General features: G+C 45.4%; 1 protein-coding gene across 1 annotated transcript in view; it reads left to right on the top strand.

Annotated features, from left to right (window-relative positions):
• Positions 1–1,483: 1,483 nt before the first annotated feature.
• Prr5l (proline rich 5 like) overlaps positions 1,484–14,357 on the top strand; it is a 169,141-nt gene continuing 156,267 nt past the window's right edge. The window contains exon 1 of the mRNA XM_032903788.1: positions 1,484–1,615. The gene's annotated coding sequence lies outside the window, so the exon portion shown is untranslated. The remainder of the gene's footprint in view (positions 1,616–14,357) is intronic.

Here is a 14,357-nt window from a genome sequence, read left to right as displayed (position 1 = left end):
TAAGGCTATAGGCCAGCCTGATGCATGCTGTTGTTCCGTGAGAGCAGCTTCAGCAGCTGCTGCAAATATTACCTCAGATTTGTCCACCACCAGTGCTCCAGATGCTGCTAACTAAACTTACAACCATTAGTCAGAGAACTGTAAGTGCTCAGAGCTTGGCTGGAGATATGTGGACTGCGCGAGATATCAACCTGATAAAGGTCAATGAAAATGCTTCCAAATGTTCTAAACTTGGAAACTGAGCAGCTGTGTAGGAACAAGGAGAGGCATGCTTGTTACAGACTTACCAACACACCAAACTTAAAGTTTACTTTGAGTAGATTCATTTGTTTCATTTACTCATTTCCAGTGAAAAGTGGATCTTGACAGTTTTTTATTCATAGATACACTTACATTATTAAACTCTCATGGGCTTCAATTATTTCTTAAGACAAGCAATCGCAATGTAAGTACAGCAGAGCACATTTCCTTCTGGTTTCATCTCTGTTGCTGTGATTGTTACCCCAACAGAAAACGATACAGGAGGAAAGGATTCCAAATACCAGTCCGTCCTCGAGGCAGAAGCTTGAGACTGTGGTCACACCACAGGCCCAGTCAGGAGCAGGGAGAAAACCAAATACATCCATTGCTGCTAGCTTGGTGCCTACGCTTAGCTAGACTTCTTCACTCTTACACATAGCAGTGCCCGGCCCAGGAAACAATGCTGCCCACATTCAGAGTGGGTCTTTCCATCTCAATCGACATCCAAGACAATCTCCTAGAGATACACACACAGGCCCGGCCTGTAATCCTTCCGTTGAGACTCCCATCTCACATGGTTTTAGATTGCAGCACCTTGACATCTGAAAACCAACCATCACAATTACTTAGGTTTGAAACACCCCCACTGATCAGTTTCAAAAGATTGGGGTGGGGACTCATAGGAAGTGTGGAAGCTAGCCACAGAATACTGTAAGTCAGAAAATCGGATAGGAGCTTGGTGTCTGTGAAAACCAAGCATTGAAGGTTGTGGAAAGATTACTACGGTTCTCTCTGACTCTAATATCTTGGGCCTCTAAAGGTGATAAGGGAAGGGGAGAGGGGCACTGGAGATTTAGCATGTATTGGAAATGACTTGTAAGCAGTCGATCATTTTGGGGTGATGACCCATGCTTCCCCCTATAGAAACCGTGAACTAAATGTGCTTGGGTCTTGTCCACACCCTAAATGGCCTGGTTGCTAAGATTGGTTAAGTTCAGAGCACATCAAACCAAGAAAGACACCATGGCCTCATTTCTCATCCGCTGTCCCCAAGAGTAACAGAAGCAGCTGGTAATGCAACAGCATTGTCCCTGTGTTTGTACACAGGCCCCCTTTGTTTCTTTCATGCACACAGAGCAGCGGCTGTGACATTGGCCTTGAATAGCACTGTATCCTCCTGTCTCCAATGTTACACTTGTTTATCAGCTCTGGGATTGGCGAAACAATGATTTCCTGCTGGTAGGGGCGGCCTTTCAGATTCTGTTTTCGTTCCCATTAGTTTTCAGAGTCAGTGAGTGGTGAGTGGGGCCTACTGTCAAAGTGTCACCACCTCAGAAGGCTGGAAGGACAGGACACCTCACCTCTCCTGGGAAAGGTAGGAGCCACACTGGAGGAAGGAACAAGACAGGTAACCTGGAGAGAGAGACTGAGAGCCTAGGGTAGAGACACTACAGGCAATGGCTGAGGGTGTAGCCCAAGGAAGATGGGATTCTGGGTTCAAGACACCCTCTTTACTTGAGAAACACCTCTTGCTCACACAGGGAAGGGCAACTGTGGTCAAGTTTGGCAGCCTGACAAACGAGAAGCAGAGACAGCCTGCTATATCCATGGGTTTCATATCTGAGAATGTTACCAGCATGGGATAAAAAAATATTATTTAAATTTCATTTAACCTGAGCATACCCAGACATTTTTCCTTATCCTTTTTTTTTTCTAAACAGCACAGGCTAATAAGTAGTTACAGAATCTCTATGTTGTACCCGACAGTGGTGGTAATCTAATGATGACTTAAAGCATGTGGGAAGGTGTGCATAGTTTATTGAAAATGGCTGTATCACTTTAAAAATTAAGGTTCTGTGCATTTTCAGATTCCCATGTCCTCGGGGACCCTAAATTCAATCCTCTGTTAATGGTAAGGGACAGCTATGCCTTTTAAAACACGTTTTAAGGGTTTGTTCCTTTCATATTGTGTGTGAGGGTGTTTTGACCTGTTTTATGGCTGATGGTAACATTGTCTCCAAACTGAAACGTTCGTCCCCAAAGGGGAGAGGGGACACTCAAGCCTCAAGTGATAAACAACAGGTTACAGTATCTAGGAACAACGGAACCTGAGAAGATTCCGGTGATCTTTTACCAACAATTCACCAACAGGAGTAACCACAGATGCCTCTGAGACCTCCGAGTGGCCAGAACCTTAGGTTTATTGAAGCAACCTTTTCTAGATGGCAACTGTTACTATTAAGCTCTGACTGTGTGCACTGTATACATATAGACATTACTGTAGTGCTTCACAGTGTTAACAGCAATAATAGCAAACGTGTATTCAGTCATGTTTCCCATTCTTGCATAACAGGAAGTCTGGGTTTAGAATCTGTTCTCCATCAGGAGTTCCTCATGCTACCAATAAACTGAGCTCATCACCGGATTCCCTCTAAGAAATCATGTGATATAATGCTAAGTCTGTCTACTGAATCATTTGCCCTGGCTGGATATTGTCTTAAGTAGTTTTGCATCTATTTCTTGGTCTATTCTAGAGGATAACCTAGTCAAGTGGATACTTTATTACCCCAATTTAATAGATAAGGAAGTCAGAGGCACAGAGACATGAAATCATTTAGGGTCACATGACCGTTAAACCAGGAAGCCAGATTTGGACTCAGTTCTCATTGGAGCATTATGTGAATTTGTGGCTTGCCCAGTTTGCCTACTGGATGGTAGGTAGTGTTTGCTTTATGAACTGGTGTATTTAGAGGGTGGCGTTCACTCCTTGGCTTTATAGAGTTTCTATACCTGAAATGTCAGCTGGAGGAGTGAACAACTGTTAATGACTGGTCTGCTGCCATCAACATTGTCTTGCCTGAGGAGGATGGGATTCCCCCATGGTGACAGGGAGGGAATTTTGAATGGTAATGACTACTCACTGAATAATGCCTCTTGCTTGGTTGTAAATGGACCAAGGAGCCATATGTATACGTCAGACGATAACTTCTCTTATATATTAAACAAACAGGACTTGTGAAGTATATTCAGTAAGACAACTATTTGTGTTTAGTACTCTATTTTTTGTAGGTCCTCACTCTTGTCCTAGAATAAAAGTTAAAGCAACTCTGTACTTCTCCTGGATAACTTTCAGGAACCAAATGTTTCCCAGTTACGTATACTTTTAACATTGTGTCAATTGAAAAACTGATACACCCAGTCCCTGGGGATGCCAGACTTCCAACACCATCTGGGGTGGAAACCTCCCCATAGCCGCCCATGGAATCAATGGTATGCTTTTATCTGACTCTTGGGAGGGCAGAGGGGAAGCAAAAGAGCCACTAAAGTTTCTACTTGGCTCACACTATCGTGTCTTAGTTAACTTCCTATCACTTTTGCAAAATACCTGAAGAAATCAACTTTTAAGGATCAAAGTTTCATTTTGGCTCATGCTTTCATGGGGGGCCTCATGGCAGAATCACAGGCCAGGAGAAATTTGTTCACTTCCCAGCAGCTGGGGAGCAAAGAGAGGAGATGTTTAGTTGGGGTTCCCTGGAGGAAAATAACCAAGGACATATGTGTGTTAGTGCATGTGTCTCTGTGCTCTGTGGGGTGTGTGTGTGTGTGTGTGTGTGTGTGTGTGTGTGTGTGTGTGTGTGTGTATGAGTGTGTGTGTGTGTGTGTGTGTGTACAGAATATATATCAGAATTTGTTAAGTCAGCTTGAAAATAACAACAGCCAAATCACACTTGAGTCACTGAGAACCTGGTAGTTACCAGTTCCTTGATGTATATACTTTAATATAACCACTCCATCATATGGTTAAGGAGAAGATTGTTACTGTAGATGGAGAGGAGAGAAGAGAGAGAGAGAGAGAGAGAGAGAGAGAGAGAGAGAGAGAGAGAGAGCCAGAGGCATCCGGAAGTGTCCAAAGCAGAGTGAGAAAATAGTAGACTCAACCTGGTTATCAGTCTAGACCTGGCCCCAAGAAATCCGGAGCAGAGCGGAAAGGGGAAGGGGGAAGAGACAGTGTGGGAGAGCTTCGCCTCGAGAGGGGAGGGTGAGCAAGGAAGGCATAAAGAGCTGCAGACAAAAGAGAGAGCTTAGCAGGATGGCAGGGTGAAGATGAACGCCCCTGAGCTGGAGAAGGCGAGGCCAGGGGAGGAGGTGGGAAGCGCTAGGGTGCTGGCTAGTGTGGACTCTGCAATGTGTTACAGGTACTTTTGCTACTGAGGGAGCCTGGAGGCCAGCAAGAGCTTTGATATGGTAATAGGTACCACAGGTAGCCATTTATCCCTTCTGCCACTTAGGGAAATGACTCCTTTTGGTAGAGGGGAACCAGCTTCACCAATTCCTGAGGAGTGCTGGCGTTTGTCTAACTTCCAGAATTTGGGGAAATGGAGCAGACGCTTGAGACCGGTGCCTCAGTCCAAGTAGTCCCACAACAGCTGTCTCTCACCAGGTAGTTTCTTACTCCACACGGTGGGTGCCTCACGGGGCTTGAGAGACTAGAAGTTCAAGACAAGGCCCTTCTCCCTGCCTTAGATGCCTGCCTTCCTGCTGGATTCGCCTATTGTCCTTCTTTTGTGTGTGCACATCACATCCCTGATGCACACTGGTTTAGTGTTTACATCAGCAGTTCTCAACCTGTGGGTCACAACACTCCTGGGGTGGGGGTGGGGGTGTCAAGTGACCTTTTTACGGGTGTCACCTATGATCACTGGAAAACACAGATATTTACAGTACAATTCATATAGTAGCAACCAAAAAGTTATGGTTCGGGGATCACCACAACATGAGGAACTGTATTAAAGGGTTGCAGCATTAGGAAGGTTTAGAACCATTGATCTACTACTAAGGACCTTGTAATTTAACATAATTAAGATTTTAAATGTTAATGTAGCGTGCGTGTGTGTTCCATGTGTGCCACGGTGCATATGTGGAGACCAGCAGACAACTTGTGGGAGTTAGTTTTCTTTTTTTATCGGGTGAGTTACTAGGATCAGAGTCAGGTCATCTGGACTGGCAGGAATATGATTGCCCACTGAACTATCCTTTTGGCCCACAACCAGCGTTTTAGAAGTCCTGTTTCGATATACAGCCGTACCCTGAGGCACTGGGGACAGAGGCTGCAACCTGTAAAGCAGGAAGACACACGTTCATCATCTAGCAGGCATTAACAGCTTCCTTGTGTAGAGGAGTTTCTACTGTCCTCAAAGCACTTGAGAGGGTGAGGCAGGGTGATTGCTGTGGATCGAAGGCCAGCCTAGGCAATGGTGTGATCCTGTCTCAAGCAAACAAAGTCAAATAAACAAGAAACTACCACAGGTCCACAGGTTACCTGTGGCATACCTCGGACTTTTGGAAAATAATTTCAACTACCCTAGCAAGCCGAAATCCTACTACTCCCCATCATCCCAGAGGGTCACCTTCTCTCTGGTCTTTCCTTACTTTGGGTTTCTAAAGCATGATCGGACCTCGCCCCTCAGTAACGTCTTGCCTCCCGGCCACTGTGCTTCTCTGGAGCCATTCTCTGGGAGCCAAGCGTGGATGGTTGGACCTGGAAACATATTCCTTGCTTTCTCCCAACTCGTCCTGTTCACTCTGGCAGTTTCCCTTGTCCAGCGTCCCCCGTGTGCTGGAGGTCACAGTAGGAAGAGGAAACAAGATTGGTGCCTCTGCTGTCCTTTCCCCTGCACCCCAGCGTCACAGCTCGCTTTGGAATGTGCTGGCTATTCAGTTCAACTGAGACCGAAATAGCTTTTACATCCTGCTACCCAAACAACACCTCATTTTGCTTTCACAAAGAACCCTGGGATATTATTATCCACAGATGGGAGACGCACCTGGAGCTAGGAAAGGTTAAAGAATTCACCCAAGACGGGGTGTTCTGCTAAGTGGAGGAGGGACGGGAAGAGTCCAGATTTAGCTCCCATCCATCTACCCTCCTCTGACCTGTCAGCATCTGGGATTCTTTACGCTTTTTTTCCCTTCTTTTTGTGCCTGTCACAGTTCCGGGTGCACTGCCTAAATGTCCTCCTTTGCTGTACATTCTAAAGATAAAGGCATTACTGCCCGTGATGTAGGGCTGGTGACAATCGTGACAGGTGCATCAGGAGCGTCCTCTGGTACAATGCGAGGTGAGTTTCTTGTTCCAAGGAGATGTCTTTGGTTTTTGAAAACCCTCTTCTCCTCACGGTGTAAGTTAAAAGGTGGGATAATGAGCAGGAGTGGAGTGTCTCTTTGAAGCACATGAAAGCAGTGACATTTACTCAGGATCCTAAAGGAGGCAGAGAGGCCATGCCATCACACAGTTTCTTAGAAGGTCATTGCCTAGAGGCCCTCAAGGTATAAAACTCTTCGCTTAAAAATGATACTTTAAAAAACAAAAATCCCACTGAACAAAAATCCTATCTTTTTAAAAAATAAAAAGACTCTTCCACAGGGATCCCTGACCTCCATCTGACTGGTGTGGTTTGGCTGTGGGTATCTGTATCTGTCTCAGTCAGCTGCTGGGTGGTACCTCACTAATAGAATCAGGAGTTGGTGCTTGCCCATGAGATGGATCCTACATTGGGCCTTTCACTGGTCATCTAGTGCTGCAGCCTCAGCTCCATTTTTGTCCCTGTATTTCTTTTAGACAGGAGTAATTTTGGGTCAAGAGTCTTTTTGGTGGATTCAGGTCCCTATTCCTCCCTGAGCATCGTTTCTGGCCACTAGAGGTGGTCTCTTCAGGTTCCGTGTCCCCACTGTTGGGCATTTCTGCTAAGGTCACCTGCATTGATGGAAGGGGATGGCAAGCCTGCAGGATGACCAACAGTGTCAACCAACTTGGACCCTTGGGAGCTCTCAAAGACTGAGCCACCAACCAAATATCATGCACTGGCTGGTCAGAGGCCCCCGCCACATGTATACAGGCACAGAGGGCTGCCTTGTCTGGCCTCAGTGACTGAAGATGTACCTAATCCTGTAGAGACTTGATGCCCCAGGGTAGGGAGGATAACAGTAGGTACACCCTCTCAGGGACTGGGGGGGCTCTTCAAGGGGGGACTGGGAAGGGGGGCAGCATTTGGGAAGTAAAAAGAAAATTACTAAGAATCTTCCTGCCCCTGTCTCTTTAGGAAATGGAAACCATGAATGACTATGGCAGCCATTTGGAAACTTTATGCCCTGGGGATCATCTAATGGCAATATGGGGCTGGGTTGGGCTGGGGTGAAGCTGAGATCCAAGTGACAGGACCTAGACAGGCTGGCAGGGATGGGGAAGGGGGAGAGGATGCATTTTCTGTCTGTCTATCCAGTAGCTGTTTAGCTCTTAGTATGTCAGAGGCTTTTGTGAACCCTCACCAGGAAAGGGCAGGTAGGCTAATGGCATATGAGCTAGCCTCTGGGTTTTCAGGTGAAGAAATGTTGGTGCAGAAAGGAGGGCATCTCAGGCGATAGGAACGGGGGCACAGAGATACATGGTGTGCCTCAGCGGACAGCAGGGTTTATGAGAGGAAGCAGGAGAACATGGAAGTCACCAGGTTAATACCGGAGGTTGGACTAGGTGTGAACACAGACGGCTTCAAACAGAAAAAACAAAACCTCCAAACTGAATGGATTTCTTTTTGGAAAGGTCAACCTGAGGCAAAGAAGGAACATACCAAAAAATGAGAGGTCAAGGCCATGGAGGATGAGCAAAGGGTGTGAGAGGCAGAAACAAAACCAAAGGAGTTAGGACAGAGCGTGGCTGCCAATGAGATCAGCCGAGGGGGGAACAAATAGAAAGAAAGCCCAGAGTTTTCTATTTGAACAATGGAAAGCACAGTCACTAGGCCAAGTGTTCCTGTGTGTGTGTGTGTGTGTGTGTGTGTGTGTGTGTGTGTGTGTGTGTGTGAATGTGCACGAATGTGTGTGTGCATTAATGTATACACGAGTGAGTGCATGTGTGCTTGCGTGTGTGAATGGAATAAAGAGAGGATCCTTTCCAGTGGGACAAACTGAAGCACCATAATTACTCTTTCAGCAAATGTACACAGAGCTGAGAGCTCGCCATGAAAACTACAATGTATTCATGCCTCTCAGAGCTGACCCAGCACACAGGAAGAGTAGCATGGGGAGTTAAGGGAAAGTTGGTGAACAATCGGAGGAATGTGAATGAGGACCAAGTATTAAACGATGCCACAGAGTCAGTTATTTTAAAGTATGGTGATAATATTGCCTTTTAGCTGGGAGAATAACCCTTCACTTAAGTCCTTTGTGGGGGTATAAGTTTGACGACTGATGAGGGAAATCCATGATTTTTTGTACTTTACATGGGGATAACACTAACGGAAAGAGATGGAGATGAAATGTAAAACAGTTGCAATTGCTAGGAGAGCATGCTCGTTTAAGTTTCACACTGAAAACTTAAAGTGTAAAATGTCAAGCACACTTCTTGATGGGATGGAAAAGGACATTTCTGCAGGAGCACTGACACAAGTGACATAAACATCTCAAAGAAAATACCTCCCAAGACTCAAGGGACAGGTAGCAGTGGGTCAGAAATGCAGAAAACTAAGAGAAAGTTCCCCATGAGAGGAGTAATGTCTGCAGACTCAGTGGCCCATCTTCCTATAGTAACAAGTATACATTCATGTCAATGTGGAATGAGAAGCAAGCGCTTAGTCACTGAAAGGTAACAGGCAGGAAGATGATGTCCCACAGGGTTCGTAGGTGTGTGTGTGTGTGTGTGTGTGTGTGTGTGTGTGTGTGTGTGTGCATGCACGTGAGTGTGTGTGCATGCACGTGAGTGTGTGTTGGAAGGAGTCATCTGGACTTTCTTCTCAACACATTGTAAAGAGGAGCGGTATGTTTCTCAAAGAGGCCAGCTTAACAATAGCTCCTGTTCCAAACACTTAATCTGTACTATGTCATTTAGTCTTGGCTTCACCCGTACCATGTACACATTAGCTTTTTCTTCTGAGCAAACCAAGCTCAAAAGGATCAATTAACATGCCAAGGTCACCATGGATCTAAAGGACACAGGATTCAAACTGAGGCAGCCGGCCTTCAAGGCCTATGCTCCCCTGACCACCACACCACAGGGCTACTCAAGTCCACTTAGCTTTCCACATGAGCACTTGGTCAACAAGTTCAGGCAAGAAGCATTCTTGTGGAACAGCTATGTAGGTCCAGTGGAGCCTTGAACTAGGGTAGTAACAGTGGAGATGAAGACAAAGGGGAGGGGATCAATCTCGACAGTTATTTGTGACTGAGCTGTTATTTGAGGGGAAGTCAAAAAAGAGGTCAATTTGCTCCCTACTGAAAACCTGAGCTTGCCTTGCACGAGCCTGAGAAGTGAAACAGCATAAGGGAGCGTGGAAATGTTCTACACCGAAAACTTAGGAAAGCACTAACAGACCCTGAGTGTCTGCTTCCACTGTGGGGTGGGTTGTCGTGCAGCCAACTCACATTCCTGGCCTCTGTGTGCCGTCATTTTCAGTGCAACTTGTCATTTGTGCTCTTTGAGCCCTGTAATCTGCAGCTGCTGTAGTATGTAGGTCATCCCTGCACCCTCCGTTGATTGGCAACACAGTCAAACCACGGTTCCTGGTCCCTTCTCTTAATAGGCTCTCAACATAGCAAGCCTTAGCCTTCGATGACACAATCACACGTCTGTGTGTGCTCACTAGAAGCCCTTGATCCGTGGGCCTCTTCAGAATGCTTAACGGGGATGAGAAATTAAGCAAATATTGAAAAAACGATAGAAAGAAAAGAACGTGGCCATGTCTTCTAATGCTTATTGATCTGTAGGATCTTCTTGGGCATGAAAACAAGATTCAGTGCTAGTTTCTTGACATTGGATTCCTGTTTCTTCAGAGAATGGTTTATTGATCCAGTGGGCGTTCCAGTTGGTAGAGTTCTTCCCCAGCAAATGAGCAGCCTCTAGATATAGAGCTGTACTAGGAGTGAAATGCACCCATTTGACCTGTAGATCCCCATAGTCCGGAAGAATTAGTAGCACCCTTGAATGCCAGTGAGGCCACTCTTCTGTTTCACATCGACTGTCTCTGAGGGTCTCCTTTTACAATTCTTTTCTTTTTTTAAGGCCAAAATAACTCCTGATTATTTCTCTGTATCAGAGAGAGAGAGAGAGAGAGAGAGAGAGAGAGAGAGAGAGAGAGGAGGCGAGCAAGCACTATGTGGGTTTGTGCATAAAGGACGCAGTCTGCAGAGTCAAAAACCAACTCCTCTGTACAGTCCCCTCCCCCATGCCTTTCTCAGAAGAGACCGTTTATTAAACAACAAATATTTGGTTAGGTACTATTCTAAACCACACACTGGGTGAAGAATTTGTGATACAGCCAACACAAGACGGCAAAATTTTAATTTAATTTTAAGATTTTATTTTTACTCATGTGTGCAAGTGACACCCCCCGTGTGTCTGTGTGTCCGTGTGTCTCTCTGTGTGTGCATGTTCCCAACATGTGTGCCTGTGCCCATGGAGGTACATTGTGACAGTCTGGTATACAGTCTTCCAACTGATACACCCACTAAAGTGAACACATTCAAGGAGCACGTGTGGTTCTGTGACTGCCTTTTCACTAGCAATGTGTCTCCTTGAAGCTCGTTCCACAGGACCTTCCCCATCCTTTGATAAACCCTCCAGACAAGTGTTGTTCTAAGGTTTCATGAGCAAAGGTGGAGAGATGGCTCAGTGGTTTTGCGTTCTGTTCTGCCAGAGGACCAGCATTTGAGTCCAAGCGCAAGTCTGAGGCAACTTATGACTTCCTGTAACTCCAGCTCCAGGGGAGTCACCTTTGCTTTCAGTTGATGGTGACAGTTTTAGAACCCCGGCAGACCAGGGCATCAAGCGAATTATACCTCCACAAAACTATTATTTTTTAAAAAATGGTTGCTTTCCCCGAAGGACAGACATAACATATACAGAAAGTGTCCTAGCAGTCTGTAAGCGGTGTATACAACTCTCCCGGGCCCAGGGTTCAGTAAGCACATTTTAAGATTAATTTTATTAAATTATCATACAAGTAATGGGTCGCACTGTAGACTTTTCATAAATATTTGACATTATACTTTGCCCTTATTTTTGTCCCTCCCTCCAAGCAGGATTGCCTATCCAAAGGATGGGTGTATTATTCTTTCCAAAAGTTGTACAAAGTTACAGTGCCCTTCCCTGTAAAAACTTCACCAGTTTCTTCTCCAAGAGTGGTATAGGAGGCTACTGATGGGAACCTGGCTAACTATTTGTCAGTTTCCTTCTTCTTCTCAGAAGCAGCCAGTACTAAACTGTTGGAAGATCACATCACGGTGGTTCCTTAGGGCAGGGGAACCTGTAGGCTTTCTTTCCCCTTTCTTGTACTTTTTTTCATATAAAAATGGAACGCGCACAAATTTGTGTAGTGCTTTAAAATAAAAGCCCCCCCATCTTCCTCCTGGGGTCCCCATAGATGGCAGGTTTGGTAGCTGTTAGTGTGTAGGAGCCCTCATTGGTGCAAACTGATTCCCAACTTGAAGAGTCAGTTGTAGAATGAGTTCTAGAAGCAGCCGCTAGGGGGTGACAAACTAAAGATGGGGGAAAGGCAGCCGCTGTCTCTGGTCTGTATTTCCTTACTTGAAAGTTCCCAAATTTCCTGTAATACAAATCTTACCCATGGGGCACTGCACTCTGCACAGATGCCAGACCCTGTCAGGTCGAAAAGACTTCCTCCGCGATGCCATCTGCCCCTCACAGCAGTTCTGTGACACAGTGCTAATGCAAAAGAGTGAGGGGCATCAGGTGACTAACCGGAACCATGCTACTAGTAAGTGGCTGCGGGTGCCTTTAACTACAAGTAAAGCACGACGAAAAGGGCGTTTCTTTCTTTAAAAGAAAAAAAAGGCTGTACTAATCTGTACTAATCCTTTTTAAAAATCTGTTTTTAATTTAAACGCACTGTATTCTGATCAGTTTCCTCTCCCCTAACTCCTCCCACTTCCTCTGTACCTCTTCACCCACCCAACTCCTCACCCGTTCTCTGTTTAAAAACATCAACCAACCAACCAACCAACCAAACAAACAAACAAACCAAACAGAATAAAACAAACACAAGAAACACACACATACCATAAAAACAAAATCAATGTAATATACAAACAAAAGGACAATAAGAAAAAAATACTCACAAAAGCAGTTTAAGATTGAATTAGCTTTGTGTTAGCCATCTACTGTTAGGCATAGGGCCTGTCCCTCAGTGTAGTTCATATCCCCCATGAGCTGTTTTCTGCCTATCATGAAGTGCCCAAGTGCACGGGTGCAAGTGCCTATGGGCTGAGATGAATGTGAGCCCTTCCTCCCTTCAGTTCTTCTTAGGTCATGACGCTGAGAAAGCTAACAACCAGGATGCAGAGCCTGCAATCTTTATGAAACAGGGTGTTGAAGACTTGGTTTGAGTAAATCATAGGAGCAAAGTGCTTTTTAACTATCCCTGTATCAGCTGAATAATCAATTCCTCCTTGGGGATCTCCAGACTGGGATGCGGTTACTTCACTCTCTCAAGTTTCCCAGAAGTCTCATCAGGGTGCTGGGTCTGTGGCAGCTTGCAGGCTGATTGGGAAAATTAACTGGTGATTAGGGTTGAAGGACTCAGGAAAGGCATACCTCATCTTCTCCCGGGGAAGCACATGCTTACCAGGCATGAGAGACAGACGTGTCAGCCAGAAAATCTCCATTCATGTTCTGCACCGTGGGACAGTCTGAAGCTTGGACAGGTCCTTAGACTTGTTTTGCCAGTGGGGGGATGTGATAGCATATGACAGAGGCTAAGTATTGCTTCTACAGTTTGCTTGGCCATGTGTTCCAATACCTGACAAGGAAAGAATATTCTGCCACGGCTGCAGCTCTTTCTCCCTAGATTCCAGAATCAGTTATAGGAAGCAGAATGGAGTTCAACAGGTAGAAGGATTGTCCTAGCCCATCTACAGACCTTCAAGCAAGGAGTAGTACTTTTTTCGTGTGTGTGTGTGTGTGTGTGTGTGTGTGTGTGTGTGTGTCAGAGAGAGAGAGAGAGAGAGAGAGAGAGAGAGAGAGAGAGAGAGAGAGAGAGAGAGAGAGAGAGAGATGGGGGAAATCTTATACTGCTTTTGTGAGTAATTTTTTTCCATGCCATAGTTGTGGAAGTCAGAGGACAGCCTTTGACCTTCCACACATGAGGCACGTACATGGTATGCCACACCCTCTGGGAGGTTCTAAGGCTTCTCCTGTGTCACGTTCTATCTTGCCATAGAGAAACTGGATCTTAGACTCATACTGTCATCTTCACATGGGTTCTGGAGATCCAGATTCTGGTCCTTATGCTTGTGCACAGCAAAAATTTCATCCATTAAGCCATCTCTCCAGTCCAATGCTTGTTTTCTTTTAAGACCACAAAGGTTGGTCTTCCTTCCTTCCTTCCTTCCTTCCTTCCTTCCTTCCTTCCTTCTTTCCTTCCATTGCTATGAAGAAACACCATGACCAAGAAAACTTTTATGAAAGCATATGACTAGGGCTTACAGTTTCAGAGGCTTAGTCCATTATCATCATGGCGGAAATCAGACAGGCATGGTACAGAAGCAGTAACTGAGAGCTACATCCTGAGTAGGCAGAGAGGAAAGGGGGAGGGGGAGGGAGGGGAAGAGGGAGGGAGAGGGAGAGGACTGGGCCTGCTTGGACTTTTGAACCCTTCTGGGATTAATCCCTTAAGCCCCAGTGACATACTTCTCCAACAAAGCCACACCTCCTATTTCTTCTAATCCTTTCAAAGAGTTCCACTCCCTGGTGATTAAGCATTCAAATATATGAATATATAAGTGGGCAGTTCTTACTCAGACCACAACAGCGCTGTCATGCATTTCCTTTTAGATTCTATTGTATGTGTAACCTGTTGAAGCGGATGTCCTCCCTTCCTCCTGCCCACTCTCATAGCATCTTTTCAAGATCAATAATCTGGGAGAACAGACTCCTTCTCTAATGCCTGATAGCATCCTATTTTGTGGCTATATGAAAGTTTATTTAATCAGCCCCTTATCAATGAACATGGATTATTTCTAATCTTTTGTTACACTTAAGCTGATATTTTAATTTTATGTCTGTGCCTTAATTGGCTTTAATGCAGAGAGAAGAAAGGAGATAGCATCCC

Source organism: Rattus rattus, chromosome 5 (genome assembly GCF_011064425.1).
Source record: "Rattus rattus isolate New Zealand chromosome 5, Rrattus_CSIRO_v1, whole genome shotgun sequence".
Lineage (NCBI taxonomy): Eukaryota > Metazoa > Chordata > Mammalia > Rodentia > Muridae > Rattus > Rattus rattus.
This window is presented reverse-complemented; position numbering and strand designations above follow the sequence as displayed.